The 11,958-nt window shown below is 42.5% G+C and overlaps 1 non-coding gene across 1 annotated transcript; it reads right to left on the bottom strand.

The window, feature by feature from the left end:
* Positions 1-11,501: 11,501 nt before the first annotated feature.
* Positions 11,502-11,608, bottom strand: LOC115227082. Its single transcript, XR_003883070.1, has one exon. It is a non-coding gene; the product is annotated as a U6 spliceosomal RNA (small nuclear RNA).
* Between the last annotated feature and the right edge of the window lie 350 nt (positions 11,609-11,958).

Genomic DNA, 11,958 nt, shown 5'->3' with positions numbered 1-11,958 from the left:
GTGAGGAGGAACTTCAAATGATTGATAATGAGGAGAAGAACGAAGAACTGAGACAAGCCATCGTTCAAAAATTAAACCAAGAGCTAGTAAACAAAACTCCGTTTCTGTTATGCCTTGGATATTCACGTTATGTACAAATGACAAAGTTGGTTGGAATATAGGAAATATGCGGGCAAGTTGTTAGTAAAACAATACGAAGGTAGAGCAACGAACTAAAATAATCTCAACCAGAAGTCATTGATAGTTAAGTAACTCAACTAAAACAATGTCACGGGTGCCTTGGCGGATACTGCGATATTGTTTCGGAAAGATCTGGATCTCAAGATTTGGATCATTTTCTTGGACCCAGAAATTAAGTCGGTGGTCCTGGGTGTGAATAGTAGCGAAGTTTGTGCCTTCAGACTAGGATTTCTTCGGGCATCCGGAAAGCTCATTAGTGTTTGATAACAGCTGTGGAAATACGAGAAGTGATGATTGGCAGCACGGTGGAGGTGGTTGGTGGCGGACTGCTGTTCTCACATCGACCAGTTTCAGTCCTGCTTTCCATGGTTGGATCGCCGCAATGTACAGCGACATCTGCTTGTAGTTCGAGTGAATGGTCCTTTGCCGGAATCACTCAGAATCATGCATTTTGTCTGTCAAGGTTGTCCTCTCTCGTTTAAACTGCTCATTGCCTGATTTGATCCAGATCTCTAAGAGAAGTATTGGGACAAGGTGACAAGACAGGGCGCCAGTCACATCCAGAAATGGGCTGAGAGAAAGTTATACTTGAAAGATCGAGCGGAGGTGGTGAATGCATACATCCCCCTCTGTCATATATCACCACTTTGTCAAACCGGACTGGAGCGCCTACTCTTTCACTTTCTGTAGAAGGGACGCGTTCCACTGGTCAAGCGCTCAAATCGTTGACAACACACTCTAAGCATGGCGAGGTCGCTGATACGCAAACATCTCCAGTCTTTATTTGACAGTGAGCATGTGTGATCGCCCTTTGTCACATTCGCTGTTCCGCAGTTCGTCTCTTTGAGTGTGATGCAGTTCTGGCTCAAGCGTAGACTAAGGTAGGGCCCTTACAGCTAGAGTTCCATCATGTGCTCATAGCCTTCTGCCTGTCTGCAATGCGATCAGTGGAAGTTCCATTTGGTATTCTGTAGAGGTTTAGAGGTGGGCAAGTGCAACAACGTTCATGAGGAGACAGTGTCGTCGAGTATCAACTGGCTAATCTGTTCCGGAGCATTTTCGAGCCGGGGCCCATGGATAACTTTCAGAAAATTCTTGCCTTGTTACAGGGGAATGATTGTCGGTTCGAGATAAACTCTACAAGTATGGAAGTGTCTGTCAGCTGGACCTACCTGAAATGAGCACAGAGCGACGAAACAGTTCTGTACGCACACGTTCAGAGCTCAAACATTGCTGGCTGCAGGGTTTATGTCAATATTTGCTGTCGCGTGTAGGGCAAATCTGGCTATCGGCTGAGTACCTTGTGAAGCTTATCTGCCAGTTTCCGTTGTCCGGGAAGGACAGTGTTTATCGGATTGGTGGCATTAGTAAAAGTGGTTGTATGGTGGACCAGATTGAAAGGGCTTCCTCTTTGGCCAAGTCCTAATCAATAAGTTCTACTTGAAAAGGAAAATGAGGACAGAAAGGGAAGTATTTCCCTCCTGCAAATTTGTTGAAAGAATGGTTCAAGTGAACGGAACTGCTCGAGCATGCACAGTACATTGAGGGAGGAAGATGGACATAGAGTACTAGTGATCAGAGCGAACAAGAGCTCATGGAATTTCCACGAGCAGCCCTGGGAAGTTTCGCCTGTTTTGGAAATTTTCTGGTATGACTTTTTGTTTCTTTTTCATCACCTTGCAGGTGGGGTCCAGTTAGAATTTTCTTCAGGTCGAGTGGTCCAACCCGCTCAAAAAGTTCCTGAATAAGGGTTGTTTAAGGATGATGAACGGAATACCTATGTCAATTACTCAACCCACAAAGAATCCCTCTCAAGAACCCCCCCACTACTTCTACTTGTGATCAGAGATGCACATATCGTCAACCACTAAAGGACATGCTCAAATAGTTACGGTCAAACAACTAACATGCAAATCTGTGATATTAAGCAGAATATTTACTGTAGCTTATTTATTACTGCAAGACAAAACATATGCATTATAACATTTCCAGTTAGTTAAAATCAGAAGCCATGAGAACCATTACCTGGTATAGCATCAAGACATTTATTATTATTAATAATGGGGCCCAGTTAGAATCTTCTTCAGATCGAGTAGCCCATCCCGAGGTGAATTATTCAAATCCCAAAGAATTCCATTCAACATATGGCTATGATGCTCCCCCACTACTTCTGCTCGTGATCAGAGATGCACATATCGTCAGCTCTTAAGGGACATGCTCAACTGGTTAAGGTCAAACAACTGACGAGCAAATCTGTGGTATTGAGTAGAAAACAATGTTCATGATAACACTTCCAATCAGTTAAGATCAGAAGCCATGAGAGCCATAGCCTGGTACTGCATCAGGGCATTATTGTTGTTGTTGTTGTTGTTGTTAGGAAGAGGAGGAGGAGGAGGAGGAGGAGAGTTTATTATTATTATTATCATCATCATCATCATCATATTTTAGAAAACCTTTTCAAAAAGACTCTAGAAAAACCTACTCGTGGAAAAACCCACACGAAGGACCAAGGGGGCTACCCCACTAGACAACTGCGGGAAGTAATGCTCTCCTCCATTAATATGTTTTCAGCATGGTCATGCTCTAAATTGGTTGTATAAATGCCAGAGGCCTCGGGTCGCCTTGGAAACAAGGTCACAAGCAGTGACCGTAGTGCCTTCAGACTGCTGGCTGTTTATGCTCCGACAGGAGTAGGCTGGCCCGATTACTTCAAGCGTCTGGAGGTTTTCCTGGGAACGTTTCGAAAGTGTTAGTAGGGGATTGGAACGCTGTCTTAGATGGATGTTTCGATTGCGTGGGAGTATCTGATAGGAGAGAGGGAGTGTAAAAGCCTCGAAAACCTGCTCAGACAGATACCGACTAGATTACCCGAATGTGCCAATGTGGACTTGGACAAATCGCATCGGGTCATCGAGATCGTATTTAGATAGAGTTTTCTGTAGGCCAGCAGATAAGGATTGGATTTTCACACGGTCGGCTACATTTATAATGTATAATGTTATAATGTATATGTTTATAATGTTATAATTTATAATTTATAATGTTATTATAATGTTATAATGTATATGTTTTGTCTTGCAGTAATAAATAAGCTACAGTAAATATTCTGCTTAATATCACAGATTTGCATGTCCACATTTTCACACGGTCGGCTACACAAACCACAAATTCGTGATCTGTACGGTCGACCTAGATAGGCCTTGTGGACAGGGTCCCGGTTACTGGGAGCTGAACACGTCGTTACCGGCGTGCCAAGCTTACAAAGACCGGATTAGTAAATTACTTAAGTGGGCGTTGACGGTGGCAATTTTCAACAACAACTGGTAGTTTGCTCTTAAACGAGCAATTAGAGTAGAATTTATCTGGTTTAGTAAGGCTTTAGCGGTAGAAAGAAATAGAATAGAGGAGGATTTAGTTAGAAAGTTAGATGAGGCACTTAGGAAAGGTATGGCAATAGACGTGTTTGCGGTGGGGTTGACCCTCGACCAATTTTTCGACGTCACACACGAAGGCTGTGTTGTCAGATCTAAGGCACGTTCACTAAGCGAAGAGAGAACGAAAGCCGCTCGATGGGCCCGATTGGCGGAAGCAAAAGGTGGCAACAAATCCACCATTTGGTTTTTGGCTGACTAGAACGGGCGCGAGATGTTTGAACAGCAGCATATGTGTTCGGCCTCTCAGCAGCACTTTGCTCCACTGTTCGGGACGAGTGGTATAACGGATAACAGAAGTCTGCGGCGACTCTCGACCAGCGAGGTGGAGTACTGCGAAAGGCCGATAACAGCCGCGGAAATGCAGGAGGCGATTAATGGCTGTGCGACAGACAGATCGCCAGGTGTGGATGGTCTCCTCTACGAGCTTTATATTTCTATGCCAGACTTGCGGGTTTCTTAACAGACGCCTACCGCAACTGGCAACAGAATGGGAGAATTCCTACTTTTGTTTGTCGATGGGTGCTCGCACGGCTGAGAAAGGACCCAAACGAGGAGGACATGATAGAGAATTTCAGGCCATCACTCTGAAGAGCTGAAGATTTTGGTCAGATGTTAATCAAGAGGTTGGCGCTTACCATGGACAAGCTGATTGGCGAAGCGCAAACATGCGCCATCCCAACCAAGTCTATTCATGCACTATATCATAGAGAGGATGGGTAACGAAGAAGGCATGGGTGGGCTCTGATCAATTTAGATCAATCTAAAGCCTTCGATAGGGTCGACCACCAATATTTGGTGGCTGTTCTCGCGGCAGCCGGCTTGGATCGCTGCTTTGTACAGCGGCATCTACTTGGTAGTTCGGGAGAATGGTCACCTCTCAGAACCACTCAGCATCTTGCGCTTGGTTCGTCAAGGGTACCCTCTCTCCTCCCTTCTGCATGTACTGAGTCTTGAGCTACTGCTGCGGAAGCTGGAGGCATTCATCGGTATCCCGTTTTATATAGGATGTGGAAGAAACGTATCTGTTTATGTCGACGATGTCAATGTCATATTGCCGAGCTACAGGCACATAGACCTGATTAGTGACACACTAACAGAATATGAAGCGGTAACAGGAACAAAAATTAACGTGGAAAAGTCAGTAGGCTTTCAACTCGGCACCTGGAAAGGCAAGTCCATGCCATTCAACAGTGTCGTGGGGCGCTGGACAGACGGTCCGGTTAAACTGCTCAGGGTCTGTTTCGGTTCGGACCTCCAATAGAGAAAAACTGGGACGTGGTGACTAACAGGGTGGCCAACCTCACTCAGAAATGGACCGAGAGGAAGCCGAGATTGCGAATGCGTACATCGCATCCGTCATCTATTACTGCTTGACCGTCGTCACTTGCTCCTTATGTTGGCTGAACAAGCTGGTTTGCATGCTCTTCTGCTTTCTGTGGAGGGGTCGCGTTCCGCTGGTGAGGCGCTTCACTGTTGTCAACAGCCGCTGAATGGAGTCCTGGACATGCCGTGGTTGCTGATGCACAGACATGCGCTCAGGCTGCGACATCTCTAGCGTTTCCTTGACAGTGTGCTGGTGCGGTCACCGTTTGTTAAATTCGCTCTCCCACTGCTCGTCTCTTTGATTGATAAGTAGACCGAGAAGTGGCGCTTGGGACCTCGAATGCTGTCAAGAGATTACAGTTCTCTGCCAGGCGGGCAGTGTGGTCGTTGATAGTTCCACTCTAGAGTTCTATACAGGGTTAGTGGAGGAAAAGTGCGACGACGTTCTCGGGGAAATTTTGGGCATCAACTAGGATCAACTAACCGGTCTATTCCGGAGGACTTTCTAGCCGGGGCCTGTGGATAACTTCCAGAAATCGATCGCCTGGCAGGGATAAACTCTACAGGCACGGAAGTGCCGTCAGCCGAGCCTGCCCGAGATATGCCCCGAACGACGAAACCGTCCTGTCCACACTCATCCAATGCTCGAGCATTGCTGACGTGTGTGTTTATGTCGAACACCTGCTGTCGCGTGTAGGACGGATCCGGCTATCAGCTGAACCCATAGTGAAGATTGCTCCACCGCCCTCCTTTGGCCGGGAGGGGCAGGCAATTTTTATTTGTCTGGTGGCTGTAGCGAAAGAGGTAGTGTGGTGGATATGCTTGAAAGGGCTAAAGACACACTTTTCTCTTTGGTGAAGCCCTCACAAACATCTTCAAGTTTCACTTGAAAAGGAAAGTGGGGGTTGAGAGGTAAGTGTTGCCTTCTAGCAAAGTTGTTGAAAGGTGGGTGAATGTCGGGAAAATGGCCAGTGTGAAAGGATCCATTTTGAGCATGCGCTTGTGAAGAAAAAAAGAAGGGCTCTTTCTCTGTTGGTCAGGCACCCGTAGCTTTTGTGGGTTTTTCGACGAGTAGCTTTAAAGCGCCTTCCCCTATGAAAGAGAATTATTATTATCATGTGTTCGTTTTTACGTTTTTAAGTTCAAATTCCACCGAGCTCCATCCTTTCGCAATCGATGAAATAAGTACCGATATTAATGCAATCGACTTATCTCTTCCCACCAAATTTCAGGCCTTGTGACTACAGCAGAAAGGATTATTAATATTATTACTGAAGGCGATGAGCTGGCAGAATCGTTAGAACGCCGGGCAAAATGCTCAGCGGCATTTTGTCCGCTATGGTCGACTTTGTCTTTCATCGTTTCGGGGTCGATTAATTAAGTCCCAGTTGAGTACTGGGGTCGATTACATCGACAAACCCCCTTCCACGAACTCACTGGCCTTGTGCCAAAATTCGAAACGATTATCATTGTGATTATTATGTCACCGAAGTCCACTCTGCTTTTCATCCTTTCGGGGTCGATAAAATAAGTACTAGTTGAGCACTGGGGGTCGATGTAATCGACTTCTCCCTCCCCGGAATTAATGGTCGTGTACCAAAATTTGAAATCATTATAATTATGATTATTATTCAGGTCAGACGTTCCTGTATCCTTGTTTCGGTGTGTAAATGTTACACTGTATAGAGTAGGCAGGTAGATAGCGATGGATAAGTTGGTGGGTGGAGGTGGAATCAGATGGAGCAAATATTGATGGCGAGAAATAAACTGGAGTTAATTACTTCACCCTGTGTATCTCCTTATTAAACATCAAAGCTTACTTTGCCATGTATAACTTTTTTTTAGTGTCGTTGTCCTCCGTTGCCGTTGATGTCCTTGTAATCTATATTCACGTCGATATATAGAACAACACGTTCTGTTGTCATTCTCGCTGTTTTTCTTGTTGTGCCTGTTGCTCAGCTACTATTGCTGTTGCTATTTCTGATGTTGTTGTAATTGTTTCTGATGTTGCTGCTGTCGATATTACAGCTGTTATTGCTGCTGCTGTTGTTGTTGTTGTTGTTATAGCTGATGCTACAAGTGTTGTTATATATCTTGTATTTATAGTTTCTGTTATGGCAGTTGTAGCTTCCATTTTATAATTGCTTCATTTGATTGCTGCTGCTGTCATCGCTGTCATGTTGCTGTTGCAGTTTCTTTTTATCCATGACGCTACAATCCGTTGTTATTTCTGTACTACCTTACCTGTTATTGCTGTTGCTGCTACTGTTGTTGTTGTCCCTGGTGTTGCTATTGTTGTTATAATTATTATTGTTGTTGCTGTTGTTTCTCCTGAGGTAAGAAAACAAAATTTGCCATTCTGAGGCATCAGTGTGGTCACAGTGTGCTGTTGTCGAGGGATGGAAGACTAGCAAGGATAGCTCGACCCAGCAATGTTGGATGACGATGGTAACGTGACAGGCAACGTGCAAATACGCGTAAACATAAATAAACAGCCATAGCAATATATTGTTGTTGTCGTTGTTGTTGCTCTGTTGTTCTGATGGTGGTGATAATAGTAACGGTGGGTGTGGTGGCGTTGGTGATAGCAGTAGCTGTGGTTGTTGTGGAGTTAGTGATAGTGATGGTAGTGGTGCTACTGCTGTGGCTGCTGCTAGCATAGATGTTGTTATGTTGGTAGTAGTAGTAGTAGTAGTAGTAGTAGTAGTAGTAGTAAGGGGGCGGTAGTGGTAGTGGTTGTGGTGGTGGTAGTAGTGGCGGCTGAGCTACAACAGTTACCTGTAGTAAGGTTGTTGTTGTTGTTGTTGTTGTTGTTGTTGTTGTTGTTGTTGTTGTTACATAGCACCAAGGGTGGCTAGCTCCAAACGAATAAATTTATCATCTAAGTCTTTTCCGCTGTGATCATTCCGTTTTATTTTAGGTCAGTCGTTGTCAACAGACGGAGTGCTATGATATGCTAGTTCGCTACAATTTGTATCTAGGGATGTCGTAGACTTTAAAAATATAATTTGAGGTTTTAGCAAAAATTAAAACTCATCGTTGACAAATTATTAATTCAAGATAGAGAATGGCTTTCGATATTTTTGCTTCTGTATATATATATATATATATATAGAAAGAGAGAGAGAGAGAGAAAGAGAGAGAGAGAGATGTATTCCTTTACTTGTTTCAGTCATTTGATTGCGGCCATGCTGGAGCACCGCCTTTAATCGAACAAATCGACCGCATGACTTATTCTTTGTAAGCCTAGTACTTATTCTATCGGTCTCTTTTGCTGAACCACTAAGTTACGGGGACGAAAGCACACCAACATTACCACGTAGAGACTCCGCTAGTAGCTTTGATAATGAGATAATAACACTAAAGCATTCAGTATCGGTATCGATACTGAGTCCATATTGTTTATTTCGTCTTTGACAGTTGCAAGTGCACTAAAAACAGAAAGTCAAGGTTGGAGTGGTCTTTACTCCTTATAATTACTGCTTAATTTAAAGCGTAATTTAATCCCTGTTGCTTTAAATTTGAAGTCAGATATAATTCTAATAAGAGTTTTATAAGTAAGAACACTTCGACAAAAGAAAGGAAAGAAAAACAAAAACAAGTGATGAATGAAACAAACAATAAGTGAAAGAAAGAAACTGGCTTGCTATCATTTAGTATTAATCAAAGGTTGTGACCATAACACTTAGCCGTACCTCTATGACTAGTTGTAAAGAGAGAAGGTATTCTTATACAGCAGACAACTTGCATCCAAATGCTTACAAAGTGGACTCCACTAAAAATAAGGACTGGGTGGTAATATTGATTTTAAATTTTGGCGCAAGGCCAGCGATTTCGTAAGTTGATTAGATCGACCTCAGTATTTAACTGGTGCTTTTATTTTATCGACTCAAAAAACATGAAATGCAAAGTCGACCTCAGCAGAATTTGGACTTAGAGATGGAACGTCTCTAGGTATTTTAACCGGCGTACTAACGACTCTGCCAGCTCGCCGCTTTCGGGTTGACTTGTAATATTAACCAGGAAATAGCTTTAGTATCCTACTAACTCAACCCTGTGATGAACTGAGGGCTATCCGAATTACCTCACACTCTTGATCATCGCTATTGAAAGCATGGGTCGCTGATATAACTGAGTATAGAACAATCAACCAAGATGTTAAGCTTCTGTATCTTATCACCAGTAGATTTAAGTAGGCACAGCTTTGTGATATGTCACATAGTCAACATAGCCAGACATACTCAACCACAAAGTCGGAATCTAACTCTAGAAACAACAGCGGAATCTCCTTTATATCACATCTTACCGTGTGGAAAAAAAAGTAAGAACACAGTGAATAATGATTTTTCATATAGACGCGTGATCTCAAAACTGAAGAAAGGAAACAGCTGATTATATCGACTCTTGTACACAAATGGTACAATATTTTATTGAGCTCCGAAAGAGTGGACGGCAAGCTGACCTCAGCAGGATTTGAATTGAAACATAAAGAAGCGAAACCAAACCGGCGCTCCACTGATTCTGCCTATCCATCGTTATCCAATGAAGGATGACGTCATGGATAAATAAGATGGGATGGTCACGGATGAAAATCTTTATTCAGAGATCTGCCCGATTATGTTTCACGAAAACTAAACAAAAACAGCGACATAACAACGAGCGGCTCCTTGAGTCTTTGAAATTAGCTTCATCAAATTAATCAAACTTACGAGAGGAAACAAGAGAAGCGGATGCCTTCCTGAACAAACAATTCTTGCTTTTCAAGTCTTGCCACGCTACTCTATTTTGGTATTTTCAATATGATCAGGAAATATGAGGTTCACACTTCTCCAAGAATATTTTGAAGAATGCCAGAATTTTTATCGTGGAATCTTTCTCAACTAATTGCTCGCACCTATTTTCGAGATTTTTCGTCGTTCGTTACTTCCACTGCGTTGATCGTACATTTGCTTTTAGCTGTTTTGCTAATCTTCCATTTTAGAGAACTGTGGTAGCTCATAATTTGTAGTTCATTCACTTCTCAGATTATATATGTATGTGTACGTGCCCGAGTGTATGTGTGTGTGTTTATGCATGTGCATGTGTGCGTGCGCGCGCACAACACACACGAACATAGACAGGATTCTTAGTGAATGCGCATGGCTTAGTGGTTAGAGTAATCAGGTCATGATCATAAGGTCGTGGGTTCAATTCATAGATCCAATAGAGCGTTGTGTCCTCGAACAAGGCACTTAATTTCACATTGCTCCAGTCTTCTCAACAGTAATGAGTACCATCCAAGGTGAGCGGGTAGTCCTTTCTTCTACCGGTTGCCACATCCAGGTTGTTCTGCTAAGTCAAGGATGATAAGACTAAGAGAATGTCTGCATCTGTTCGCAACTACATAACTACCCGAAACAAGTAAAGAAAGTATGGTACTTGTTACCAAGCCATAATCGCTTGTGATTAACGGATTGTTGTACAAGATTAGGAGGGTATATTTGAACAAAATTACGTTCAGAGAACAGGGATAATAGAATGATTTCGATACTTTGCAAAATTCAAACCTCTGATCAAAAATAATGTTTTGTTTACTTTTTCTTAGTTCTTCAGTGGACGACTACAAAACAAAACTGAATATAAAAAATGTTCTTGAATTGTTAAAATGATTCTTCCATACTGTATGTTTATACATATGTATGTATTGATGTATTTATTGTATGTATGTGTGTGCGTGTGTGTATGTACAAACATATATACATATATTAATTTTTTTTTCACACACAGAGAGTGATTATTCCATCGCAGAATGGTTAGGCTAAATCCTGACTGTCAGTCTATATATTTACCATAAGAATTTATGGCTGATTCAGCAAAATGCTAACGTGAAAATTGCAAAATAACGAACGCAGCTATACGCAATATAAAACCAAAAAGGAAAAATTCAATTGTAATATTTAATTTTCAAACGAAATTAGTCTAGTATAGAGATCTAGCTTCGTTGTGGGGCGGTTATCTCCCCTGTCAGTATATGAAAATATGCTTTCTTGTGGCTCTAAGCGTTTTTAACTCTTATTTCTAGCAATATAGGTGCTACCCACCACTCAGTCACAATTAGTGACAATTATGTGTGTATATATATGTATATATTATGTATGTATCCATACCTATATGTATACATGCATACGTGTATATATATATTCTTTTATTTGTTTTAGTCATTTGACCGCGGCCATGCTGGAGCACCTCCTTTAGTCGGACAAATCAACCCCGGACTTATTCTTTATAAGACTAGTACTTATTCTATCGGTCTCTTCTTGCCGAACCGCTAGATAACGGAACGTAAACAGAGCAGCATCGGTTGTCAAGCGGTGGGAGGACAAACACATGCACAAACATATGCACACACACACATACGACGGGCTTCTTTCAGTTTCCGTCTACCAAATCTATTCACAAGTTTTTAATCGGCCCTAGGCTATAGTAGAAGGCACTTGCTCAAGGTGCCACGCAGTGAAACTGAACCTGGAACCATGTGGTTGGTAAGCAAGCTAGTTACTACACAGCCACTCCTGCGCCTATAAGAAAACTATGGAACGCTTCACGAATTTCCGTGTCAGCCTTACGCAGGGGCCATGCTAATCTTCTCTGTATGGTTCCAATTTTAGAATATGTACCGCCGTAGCTAGTACATATAATAATAATAACAACAACAACAATAGCAACAATAAAATGCCCTGACGCAGTGGCTCTCCTAGTTTCTGATTTTGGAAGTGTTATCATGTACATTGTTTTGTCTTGGTATAAAAGATGGGCTACAGTAAATATTCTGCTCAGTAGCACAGATTTGCTTGTCAGTTGCTTGACCTTAACCAGTTGAGCATGTCCCTTGGTGGCTGACGATATGTGCACCTCTGATCACGAGTAGAAGTAGTTGGGGAACATCATATCCATGTGTTTAGAGGAATTCTTTGGGGTTTGAATAACTCACCTCTGGAAACATGGGTGTTTAGTTCATCATCTTTAAATAAACCTTATTCAG

Source organism: Octopus sinensis, unplaced genomic scaffold (genome assembly GCF_006345805.1).
Source record: "Octopus sinensis unplaced genomic scaffold, ASM634580v1 Contig01638, whole genome shotgun sequence".
Lineage (NCBI taxonomy): Eukaryota > Metazoa > Mollusca > Cephalopoda > Octopoda > Octopodidae > Octopus > Octopus sinensis.
The sequence above is the reverse complement of the archived record's forward strand: the minus strand, read 5'-3'. Positions and strand labels throughout refer to the sequence as shown.